The 12,550-nt window shown below is 36.0% G+C and overlaps 1 protein-coding gene and 2 long non-coding RNA genes across 4 annotated transcripts in view; 1 reads left to right on the top strand and 2 right to left on the bottom strand.

Annotated features, from left to right (window-relative positions):
• The window catches only part of LOC150109834 (uncharacterized), a 73,049-nt gene extending 62,400 nt beyond the window's left edge, over positions 1 to 10,649 (bottom strand). For both annotated transcript variants that reach the window (XR_016550563.1, XR_016550542.1), the window contains exons 1-2: positions 10,603 to 10,649; positions 4,031 to 4,138 (exon numbers count right to left, since the gene is read on the bottom strand). This is a non-coding gene — a long non-coding RNA (uncharacterized LOC150109834). The remainder of the gene's footprint in view (positions 1 to 4,030; positions 4,139 to 10,602) is intronic.
• LOC150109831 (uncharacterized) overlaps positions 1 to 12,550 on the top strand; it is a 422,727-nt gene that overhangs the window by 185,695 nt on the left and 224,482 nt on the right. The gene's annotated exons all lie outside the window — the stretch shown is intronic.
• Positions 1 to 12,550, bottom strand: part of LOC150109832 (uncharacterized) — a 384,154-nt gene that overhangs the window by 210,505 nt on the left and 161,099 nt on the right. The gene's annotated exons all lie outside the window — the stretch shown is intronic.

Here is a 12,550-nt window from a genome sequence, read left to right as displayed (position 1 = left end):
CGCACTCAGGATTTAAATTTGGAGGGGGGATAGCACTCAAGATTTAATCTTGGAAAGGGCCGAGCACTCAAGATTTAATTTTTGGGGGAGCCGAGTTGAATAGACGATTTGAGAATACACACTACGCATCGCATACGACTTATGACTGAGCATCTGCAATGGTCGCCAATACATGATACCCGTGATCTCCTCTGGCCCGGCTCAGGCAAACGAAATAGCGCTCGGTCCGCCCGAGAACTATTTCGTTTGCCTTGCGTTCAGAGCGGCTGTGATTCCCGAGAGCCAGACGGTATTCCCACCGTATATGACTGCTAATTCATAAGTAGTATAGAAATAGAAGACACGACACAACAAATAAAAAATGAATTTTAATTAGGAAAAGATATTTGGAAAATTTTCTTGTGTTTTTTCTTTTTCTTTTTTGGGATAAGGGCCCCTTGTCCCCCCCCCCCCCCTGGGTGCACCACTGGGTTGAGGAGAACTCTTCTTTGAGTATCCGTGATTTTGCGCATGCCATGGGCCACCCTCACTCCAGCACCTGGCAGACTCCATCCCTTTCAGTATTAGAAGGTTCACTCACTGGGTCCAACCGATTTTGCACCACAGGTTGGGTTCTGTACATGGTTCAGTCAACGTTGTGTAGAAGAGCCTCGATTTCCAGAACTGATGATCTTCAGCGATGAAGCTGCATTCGCTAGGGAAGGCATGTGGAACTGCCAAAGCAGCCATATGTGGTCCAGGGACAACTGTCAAGTCACTCACTGCCATGGATTCCAGAACAAGTTCGTCGTCAAGTGAGCAGGCATCGTTGGTGACGAGTTGATCAGACCGCATCTTCTTCCGCCCTGCCTAAACAGTCCCCATGTACTTAACTTTCCTGCAAAAGACACTGCCGCAGTTGGAAGATGCCATTGCACATTGGGCAACACCTGTGGTTTCAACACGACGGAGCCAGCGTCCGACACTACCTCCACCAAACGTTTGGTGGGCGATGGATTGGCCGAGGCTGCCCAGTGACGTGGTTTGCACGTTCACAGGACTTAACGCCATTGGACTTTTTTTTTTTTTTTTTGTCTGGGTCCATATGAAGAGTCTCGTGTACGAAGCTCCTGTGGAAGATTTATTGACAAGGATACTGACTTCAGCGGGCAAGATCCAAACCATATCAGGCATTTTTGAAAGGGTGCGCCAGACTTGCTACGCAGGTGTAATGCATTCTGTGAAGTTGGTGGTCGCAACTTTGAGCACCTTTTGTAAATGTTTATGAAATAAAAATGTAATTTACCTTTCTGATGCTTACGTTCTTTGTGATATGCCCACGAAACGTTTTCGATCTGTACTATTGCAACGGCGCCTTTAGGGATGTGGGTTGCTAATCTAATCCTGATCTACCCTAACCCCTCTACATACCTTAGAAGTTTGTAATAGGTATTCTGGAACACCCTGTATAGAACACTTAGAGAGAACAAAGCACTTATCATAGCTACACTGAAACGGGCTGCACTATGTAGAGCAGTGCTTCCCAAACTTCTGGATGACAGGACCCCATTTCCAAAAATTAAAATATTTCAAGCCCCCCTAGAAAAAAATCGTAATAGAGAGATATATTATTATAATATTTATTGTATTTATATTCAATACAAAACATACACAGCGAATATTGCAAAAATCAAATGCATATATTACATTTTTTGCCTCTTACCGTTTGGTTCTGAAGACGATGCGGGCTGTTCTGGTAAAATATGAAATACTCTCCTTTTTTTTTGAGTCTGTTTCTGCTTCTTCTGATTGTTCGCAGGATTTTTTTTTTATTTTTAATCAGCCACTTATTCATCTCAGGGTTAAATTTTTTAACGTAGAACAGATCAAATAATATCACCACTTACCAATACTGGCACACCACAGACTGATAACATGAAATTAGTGAATATTACCTGAATAAGGGAATCCCCCGAACCAGGAACATTTTTCTCTTTTGTGACTTCTCTCCCTTTCCGGTAATTAAGCCTAACGCGAAACAGACAGCAAAGGCAGGTTATTAAAACGTGCATATGATTGGTGCGGTATTAACAAAAGATCGCGCAACCGAAAGATAAAAGCATGGCTATATATATATATATATATATATATATATATATATATATATATATATATATATATATATATATATATATATATATATATATATTACTTAGTTTTAACACTTTTACGAATTTTAACACGTTCGGTTGAATTTTATTGCTGCCTTGGGAAATCGAACTCACACACATCTAATTAATAACAATAGTTTTTAGTTAGATACTGTGTTTGCCCGTGCAACATATGGTTTTGTTTCATTCTATACAGCATAGTTTCTGTATGAGGGGACATGTGATTCATTAATTAGTGTGTTTTTTATCCAAGTTGTTTAATTGCACTATTTGTTGAGAAATATATTGCACAGACTCCTCATACCTTATTCACTGGCATAATAAAAGTACTTGTTTTTATTGCCTCTGCAGTATAGTGGCTGTTAGGGGGGACGTGTTGTTTACCACTGCAAGCGAGTTACTATCTCCCCACATGAACTTGTTTAAGCTTTTTTTCATGTGTGAAGTATATGCGAAACTTTTATTGGTAACAGAAAACTAGCTCGGATGACAGAGATAATATAAAACGAGTTTTGATATGTATATAAAGTCAATATCAACAGTCCCTAATTACGAACGCGTGATGAAAGGGATAGGAAGATTTGGAGCTTCCCTGGAGAGCATTCGCAGTAAATACAATTAACCACTGCTTTGAAATGAAACATATGAATGAGTAATATTTACTAATATTCATTAAGCCGCAGGAAGCAAAGTTTGTGAACCAACACCAATGTGTGAATTTTTCCATTAAAATATAAAAAATAACAAAAAAGAAATAATAAATAATAAAAGTTAAATACGTTTCTTTTAAATAAAAAAAATCCTTTAAATAAAAAAAATTTACTTAGTCTTAAAACATTTTAAATTTATTTTCATTATTTCACGGTCCCCCTCAACAAAACCTACAGCCCCCAAGGGGGCCGCGGCCCACAGTTTGGGAAGCGCTGATGTAAAGAATGCATTTGCGTTGCTATTTGGTTGTTCCATGGCTCAGACATGCTAGATACATTTGTGGTGCCTTTTAACAGCTAATAGTCTAAAAATACACTTCACAATAGAACAAGAATCAAATTACTGTCTGCTCTTCTACGCATATCAGTCATCCTTCTAATGGTTCATTACTTTTACTGATTATAGAAAGTCAACACATGCTGGAAAGTCTTCGTAGCTCAGTTGGTATAGACGAAACCCTTTGGTCGGAAAGACCTGGGTTCGATTCTCGTCAGTGACATCAGGAACCTTTATCTGGTCTCTTTCGACTAAAGATAAGTTAGCCGGTCTAAAAGAACATATTTATGTCTGTTATATCCTCTTTCTCACCTCCAATAGTGTAAGAAGTGCCTCTCCGTGCCTCCTTCTACCTCGGCTTTACTATAGACAAATAGGAAGATCTGTTAACATTTGTCTCGAGGAACATAGCAAGTACATTCGCTATCGTTATGTAGGAGACCAGACTTTGGAAGGCACAGGATTAAAATAAAATTAAAAAAAAAAAACACGCGCTACATGCACAGAAGTTTCGAATTGAGACTATTTTTGATAGTCTCAATCAAATGCATACTTATTCATACTGAATGCATACTTATTCAGCAGCAATGATGTGCTCAATAAGTATGCATTCGCTTACATCAGAGGTCTCAAACTCAAACGCAGCAAGGAGCCAGTCAATTAGATGTATATCAGACGCGGACCGTTATTCTGTGAATCAAAACATAAACTAAAAAAAGAAAGGCAACAAAAGTCCTTTTGTTGCCGGGCCTTGAAGACTTACGTAAACAGTTACACCATCATTTAAATTTTAAATTTATAACCATTTTTATTTTTAAATTTTAAAAATATAAGTTCAATTACATTTTATTCATACTTTAAGAAAATTATTTAAATACATAATTTTGACTTACAAAAATAAAGATTTTCATCTCCGAGTCCTTTCTTTTTAATTTGATTTTGATCCTGAAACCTGAAATCTTTTCTTCTGTACTAACATATCAATATCTGCTTTTCGTTTCCTGTTGCAATATGAAGTATTTTCAATATTAATTACAAAAAGGTGAACTGAATAATAATAATTCATTTTCAAACTGTTTGAAATCAGAAAATCTTTTTTCAAATTCAAGTTTCAATTTTTCAATTTAAGGAATGTACTTTTCAGCATCGTTATTATTTCGAGAAATCGATTTAAATAGGAAAGTGGGTTAAATTATTCTTTGCCAAATGGGTTTGCCAAAGATAAAGTTTTGCCAGAAATGACTTAATTGAATCATACATATGACATATCAACTGTTCACGTCCTTGCAGAGCAGTATTCTAAGTGTTTAAGTGGCTTGTTATGTCAACTAAAAAGGCTAAGTCTTTGCACCAATCTTTATCGGTGAGCTGAGGAATCAATTTTCCTTTGGATGAAGTTTACATGTCAATTTCTTTTAAGAGTGCAAAACATCTTTTTAAAACGACGCCACGACTAAGCCACCTAACCTCCGTATAATATAGCAAACTGCTGTATTGTGAATCCAATTCATCCAACAAAGCATTGAATTGTCGATGATTCAAGGTGTGAGAGCGTATCCGGTTTACTGTTTTAATTACTACACTCATGGCGTGTTCCATCTTTAGTTTTTTAGCACAAAGTGACTCGTGATGTATTATGCAATTAAAAACGATTTAAGTTTGTCCTTGCACAACATTTCCTTTTTCATTTGAAGTTTTGTAACAAGTCTGACGTTAACACCAACCATAGCAGGAGCCCCGTCTGTAGTCACACTTATTAATTTTGACCGGTCCGGGTGAGCATTTTCAAAACTTTTTTTCAATACACAAATATAATTCATTTCCTGTCGTTGTTCCTGACATAGACACTATATCCAATAGTTCTTCAGTCACATTCATATCGTGATCAACGCCACGAATGAATATTGCTAACTGGGAAGTATTAATAATGTCTGTGCATTCGTCAACTGCAATAGAAAATGCTACAAAACTCTTTATTTTTTCACGCAGTCTATCTTCGAAGTTCTCTGCTATATCTTCAACACGCTCCGCAACTGTATTTCCTGATAGACTTATACTTTGAAATGCTTGCTTTTTTACCGGACATATGATTTCGACTGCACTTAAAATACAATTTTTAATAAATTCTCCATCAGTAAAAGGTTTCGAAGCTCGAACAATTTTTTCACTTATGACGTAACTATTTAACAGCAGCATCACTTGTTGTGATAACATTCGAAAATATCCTCTGACACAGAGTAGAACATAAAGTTCTAGTCTGTTGAAACTTCAGTTCATTTTTTAAATCTTTAAGTTTGTCCTCACGCATCTTTTCTGTATATTTATCACAGTTCTTATGGTTTGTTTCATAATGGCGTTTTAGGTTATATTCTTTCGGCAAGACTTTGTCTACATATCAAACATGTTGGAATATTTTTTACTTCCACAAGAAATATGCCTTCTCCCATTTTTCTTGAAAAGTTCTGCCGTCTTGATTTATTTTTCTTTTTTTTAACTTTAAATTCAGACATTGTTATGGGCAAAAAAAAAAAAAAAGTTATTGAGGTAACTTTTTATTAACACACTATCATATTACAATAGTAACTTGTAACTTATTGATTGTATCACGTGGCTTAAAATGGCTGCGTGACAAGTAACTTCCATTCAGTGTTGCCAACATTTGATGATAGAAACATGGTACAAAGAATTATAGTAATAAGTTTTACTTTTGTTTAAAGCTGTCATAAAACATTTAGAAGTTTGAATATTTTCTGTTTTAATCCCCGCAGGATGTTAGAAACATTGATTTTTATAAAAGAAATGATTAAGGTCGCTGGCCGCCAGTTTGCGCCCCCTGGCTTACATGAACATTCATTTTAGAAGTACTGTAACTCCAACTTAATAACTGTCAACTTTTTCTTTAATCCGAACATCCGAATGTCAACAGGAAATTGGTTCTTTTACTATATATAATATATTTGCTTAATTTTTTATAAACAGTTTTAAATTTTTTCCAGTGTTCATTATTTGTGCCTATGTATAACAAATTGCATTCTGAAGGTTTGCAATACAGAAAAAACAAAAATAAGATAATATCAGCTGTAAAATAAGAGTTTACTAATATGAGGAGCAAAAGAGTGTTGATTTTTGTTCTTGTGGTATTGTGTTTAATGCTGCTAAATCTCAGGGTGTTAATAACGGCCAAAATCTAAGTGCTCTTAGATATTGGCCGTTATTACATGATCGAGAACAGAATCAGTAGTTCTGCGGAAATAAGAAACAAGGTTAGCGGACGTTTTCCGATTTCATCAGCACAGAAAATCAGGTCTAATCGTTTATGAACTGGCATGCATTAGGTTTGCGTAAAGAATTTTGTCAGAGCTTCCTTCCTTCCTCATCCGAACCTCTTCAGGATATGGAAAGTAGTCATCCATAATAAGAACTCGTAATTTTTTAAATAGTTGTTTTAATAGTGATGAGCTTTCCAATCACCGAAGCAAATTTCATGCTTCGGTGATTGGAAATATTTATTTTCCATTCTAACTCTAAATTCTCTTCCATTATATGTCTTGGAACCTTGTCTCAACCGAATACCAAAAATTCTCTTAGTCCTGATGGCATATTTTCGATTGTAATGAATATTTTTCCTCTAGGATTTTACGGTGCCTTTATTATCTTCCGTTCTACAGTCGCCAATGTGAATTCCGTCATTGTCAATCCATAGCAGATCTACTTATAAATCTTTTAAACGAACTTTTAAACGAACATGCTTTTAAACGAACATGGAAAAGTTAAGGAATCACATGGGATAACTCTTGATATTTACCATTTAATCGTCTGTACAAAGGCCTATCAAGCGCTGACCATGTTGGTCTAACTTCTGCGACTAGATTGCCAGCTTTTCTATCTAAATTAGTGTTACATGTGATGGTAGATAGATATTTATCTTCCGACTTTGCAACCAATGCTGGTGTTCCACAAGGCCATCATTTACTCTCTTCATTCTGACTTTCATCAATATCAATGACCTTCTCCAGTTGACTGCAAATCCGTTCCAAAGATTTGATAACGAATGTACACTGCTTTTGGCAAATCTTGAACTATACAAATCTCCAAAGAAACCAATAAATCCTCTAACGTCTTTTTATTATTATTATTATTATTATTATTATTATTATTATTATTATTATTATTATTATTATTCCCGAAGTTAAGTAGAGCTCCTTCAGCTGTAACCCACTTTGAAGATCGATGAGTAGTACGTCTCCATCCTTCAGACATCACTGACAGCGGGCTCGAGGCTATCAACGAATCAAGACTTTCAGGGGAGAGATTACAGCAAACAAATGCTGCCTGCCAATCGTGGTCATAAATCCTGAGAGGTATATCTACCTATCCTCTTCGCTTCCTGCGGATCATAGGGCCTCAACCATTGACTTCTATCTGACTCTATTCAATGCTTTTTTTTTTTATCTCTTTCCAAGAACGTCCCAGCCATCTTGCCTCTATTTCTAGTTCTCTTCTCCGTGTTATCCTAGGTCTGCCTCTTTTCCTCTTGCTTTGGGGATTCCATTCTAGTGCAATTTTTGCTATTTCTTTATCTGGGTTCCTGATTGTGTGACCTATCCAGTTCCATTTTCTTTTAGTGATTTCATTTCTGATGCTGGTTTGACCTGCTCTCTCCCAAAGTTCTATGTTTGTTATTTTATTTGGCCCGTATATTCCTAGTATCTTCCTCAAGCATTTATTTATGTAGACCTGTATTTTATTTATGTTTTCCTTTGTTAGTGACTATGTCTCAACTCCGTATAGTAAAACTGGTTTAACATTAGTGTTGAGGAGCCTAATTTTGGTTTTTATTTTTATTTCTTTGGAGCCCCAAATTTTCTTCATCATATTGAATGCAATCTGTGCTTTCTGGATTCTATTTTGTATGTCCTGTTGGGTTCCTCCTTGTGTGCTGATCACTGATCCCAGGTAGACAAAGTTGTCTACCTGTTCCAGTGTTTTCCTAGTATTTCAAAGACTAATTCTTGTTTGGGGTTTATCTTCATTACTTTGGTCTTGTTATGATTTATTTTCAATCCACATTTATATGCTTCCTGGTTTAAATTATCTATTTTCTTTTGGAGGTGTTGATATTTTTGTGCCAAAAGGCATATATCGTCTGCAAAATCCAGGTCACTGATTTTATTTGACCATCCCCATTGAATGCCAATTCTTTCTTCAGATGTTTTCCTAATTACCCAGTCAATGACAATCAGAAAGATGGTCGGGAAGAGTATGCATCCTTGTCTTACTCCTGTGTTTGTTGCAAATGGTTCTGATAGTTTGCCATTATTTATTATTTGCATTTTGTATTTTGTATGAGCTTTCTTTGTTATATTTATGATTTTCTGAGGAATCCCGTAGTGCTTCATTAACTTCCATATAGTCTTTCTGTCTATGCTATCAAATGCACGTTCGAAGCCGATGAATCCCAAATATAGGCTACTCTGCCACTCTATTGATTGTTCACCAATTATTCTTGATGTTATTATCTGATTAATGCAAGATCTGTTTGGCCTGAACCCAGCTTGTTCTTTCCTCAGTTTAGTTTCAATTTCTTGTTTCATTCTTTCTAGCAAAATTCTAGTAAATACTTTACTTACAACATTTAGAAGTGAAATCCCTCTCCAATTTTTTTTTTACAAAGTGTTATATCTCCCTTTTTTTGGCAGTTTAACCAGGAGCCCTGTATTCCAGTCTTCTGACCATTTTCCCATATTTGATTAAATAGCAGATGTAGTATTTCAACAGTAGTGTTTATATCTGCTTTAAGTAGTTCAGCCAGTATATTGTCAGCTGTCATCTTCACCAATGTGGTTTTCACTGGCTTGCTTCATTTTCCCCAGTACTTCTCCCTCTTGGTTCTGTGTCGGTTTTCCAACAATTGTTGAGGTTTCTGTAGCAATATGTTTTTTCCATATTATGGTTGCTAGCCACAAGTACAACCCTCCTCCTTTCTCATCCGGGCTTGGGACCGGCAATTGCTGAGGTCCTGAGAGGTATATACGAGTATATTATGGCTGAAACAGTAAGTTCCGTGGTCGAGTTTTTGAACTGTGAGGTTACAAAAAAGTCTTCTTGAGAAAAACCTCTTGCCTATGCCAAAGATTAACTTGGCTGAAGAAAGTTATAGTCTAAAATCGAATTAACTATCTTTCTTCAGGCAGTCTACTATGGAAGCAAATGCCATCTGCTTGAATCATCCTGTGGATTTCCACAGGATGAAGTAGACAAGCGCCACTAAGCACCAAAACTTCCAAAATATCAACTTCTATAAGCCTAAGTAGTATAAATTACCTCATCCCCCTCTACACTATTCTTCAATGGTATGCTAATAACCTTAATTTCAATGCTAGTAAAAGTCAGTCCTTATATTTCAGGAAAGAGAGCTAGCTTTCTTCTTCTGGCTTTACTTTCGACAATATCCAAATCTTTGAATAAGACTTCTCTTACTGGGAAAGGGAATTTAAGGTTCACTTCACATCCACAAATGTATATGACCATTAGGATACCCCAATTTTCTTTCCTGTCATGGTTGCATTACAAATATTGCTTCTTCAGCATCCAGGAAATTCGTTGTTTTGAGAGTCAGATGCAATATGTTTTTTGCCTTAGCTTTTATACAAAAATGATTGTTCGTATGTGTGTGTGTGTGTGTCGGGGGGTAAGATGGTATTGGAAACGCATGAATTTGCACAAACGCAGCAGCGGTATTTAGTAACAACCCGCGGGAACGTCTTCCCAGTGAGTTTCATCGTTCCATTGCTTTTTTTCAGATTTATATTAGAACTAGTCATTAACCACCAAATGGAAAGTCTTTCCACAAGCAGTGGCGAAAAATTACTGCACAAATGGATATTCAGAAAACGGAAATTCGCTTTAACAAAACTCTGAACACGTCATAAAGTTTTAGCCAATATACTCTTTCACACAACGCTCTCTCTCTCTGCACGTGTTTCTCTACTTGATTCTAAAATTTTGTTCGAATTATGTACTTTGCCCTAGATATGTATCTCCCGATTGCAAGTAATATTCGTATCGCCTGGAATTATATATTACATTTCTTAAGCAATATATTGTAATGTTATGCTGATATATATATATATATATATATATATATATATATATATATATATATATATATATATATATATATATATATATATATATATATATATATATATATATATATATATATATATATATATATATATATATATTTCTAAGATGAGTAATATTTCTAAGATGAAGGAAGAGGTGAAATCGGTGTTTTATTGTAGTAGGTTACGAGTTTATTATTATCAGACACCAACGTCTGGAGGGTCACAGACTCATCGAGAGAGGCCATCCATCGCTCACATCAGTCCACTGTCATACCGTCTCTTAAACTCATTCATACTAGATGCACTCACCAATTTAACAGGACTGACCAACTTACCGATATCATTATCCTTTTCTTACACACGAACTTGACTTCCTCTCTCCACCTTCCTTATAATGAAAACTTCCATCACCCGGTGACACCTTTCAGAAGTTTATAAGCCTCTGTCCTATCACCCCCATTCTCTTTATCAGTGTAAAGCTCTATATCATCATAATCTGCACTCCGCACTCCCGATATCATCTTTATAACTTTTCGTCACGTCTTGTCTTCTACTTCTTCATCCCCTCGGAATCAACAAGACCGTACCTGCGCACAATAGTTGCACAAACGCAGAAAGGATATGGAAAATGACTTCCGTATCCTTACTTGTGAATATTGGTTTCAACGTCGCAATTATCCTCTGCGTTGTGTTCGCAATTTTGCTATGTGACCTTTGAACTTCGAATTCCTATCCCATAACTCCAAGATCCATTGTCTCAAAAGTTTTTTCAAACCTAAATCCACCAATGCGTGCCGTTAGAAATCTCATCACTTCGAAGTGTAATAAAATTTAAACTTACTAACGTTGAATTGACCCTTATCATTTGCCCATAGTTCAAGCAACTTCAACTTATCTGTATGTGCAGTCTATCATTAATGTCTGATTGCTCTGCAATCTTTGCAAACAGATGAACATCTCCTGTCATGTTCTTCTCAATATCATCAGTCCGAGGATGATGATCCCTTGAATACACCACTGGACACCTTCAATATCACAGATTCATCTATTCCATATATCACTTTCTAATACCCGTTATTCAGCGACCAATTATGCAAGTCAATATTTATATTCCAATCCTCTATCTCCCAATTTATGCAGCAGTCTTTCACGTGGTATCCTGACAAATGCCTTAGTATTACAACAGTAAGTATATCCATTCCCTTTATCCAACTTATCTATAACATTATTTCAAAACATGAGCCAGCTACTGACGTGACCTCTCTTAAGTAAACCATGCTGCTCCTTGCAAAGTATTGATTACCTATTAACACATTTCAGTATACAAGTTCTTACCAACTTCAAAAACTTCACCATCACTCCAGAGATACTGATAGGTCAGTAGTTAGACACATCCGTTTATGTAAATCCGTTTATGTACAACGGGACTATAATATATTTTTTCCATTCATGTGGAAAATTTTCCCTAAGTTCAGGCTTAGATTATATCTGAATGGCCCAACCAGTTCAGCAAAACATTTCTTTAGCATAAGTACTGATAACTGCTTTATCCCTATTTGGGAATTCTTATCCAGGTTATGAAAAAAAACTCTAGGACCTCTTTCTCATCTCATCTTCCTTTTCGTATTAAGGTTAATGGACTGTCTTGGCGAAAAAACTTCACTTTTTGGAAACTTGCTTATGATTGCGTGTATTCTTCTGGCCGATTTACCCGTTTTTCAGGCTGAAAAACCTCCGTTTCGGAAAAAAAAAAACTTCAGAAAAACACCAGTTTCAGGAAAACAACTTTAGTTGGAAAGATCTGGGTTCAAATCTTCTCTGTTTCCTCATCCAATGTAGTGACGGCGCTGTGTTCCATATTACATATACCAAAATGATAGATCTTTATGAAGTGAATGCGCATTGAAACAATCTCATCAGCTTCTTAGAAAAGCACACCAGCAAGTTATTCTTTCGCTTTCATTCATTCTTTTACTCACATCATAATAGTAAAATTATTTTGAGCACCTTCAGCCTGTACAGTCAATTCCTTTTTCCACACTCCAACTTTGCTTTCTGTACAATACCAGTAACTTTTCTATCCTGCATTTTATATATTTAGTAACTAAGGCTTGAAAAATTAATTTAATCTTCTTTTTAATTATATGTTCAAGAAGTCAATAGGAGTTCCACGAAGTGAAATTGCAATTAGAGAAATGAAATCGCGATTAGAGAAGATTTCATTCTATTAGAACTATTCGAAGAAGTAAAAGTCCATAACCGGAAGAACAGTGAAATATTAAT

Source organism: Typopeltis vanoorti, chromosome 1 (genome assembly GCF_054136105.1).
Source record: "Typopeltis vanoorti isolate ZY-2024b chromosome 1, IOZ_Tvanoo_1.0, whole genome shotgun sequence".
NCBI classification, from domain to species: domain Eukaryota; kingdom Metazoa; phylum Arthropoda; class Arachnida; order Uropygi; family Thelyphonidae; genus Typopeltis; species Typopeltis vanoorti.
This window is presented reverse-complemented; position numbering and strand designations above follow the sequence as displayed.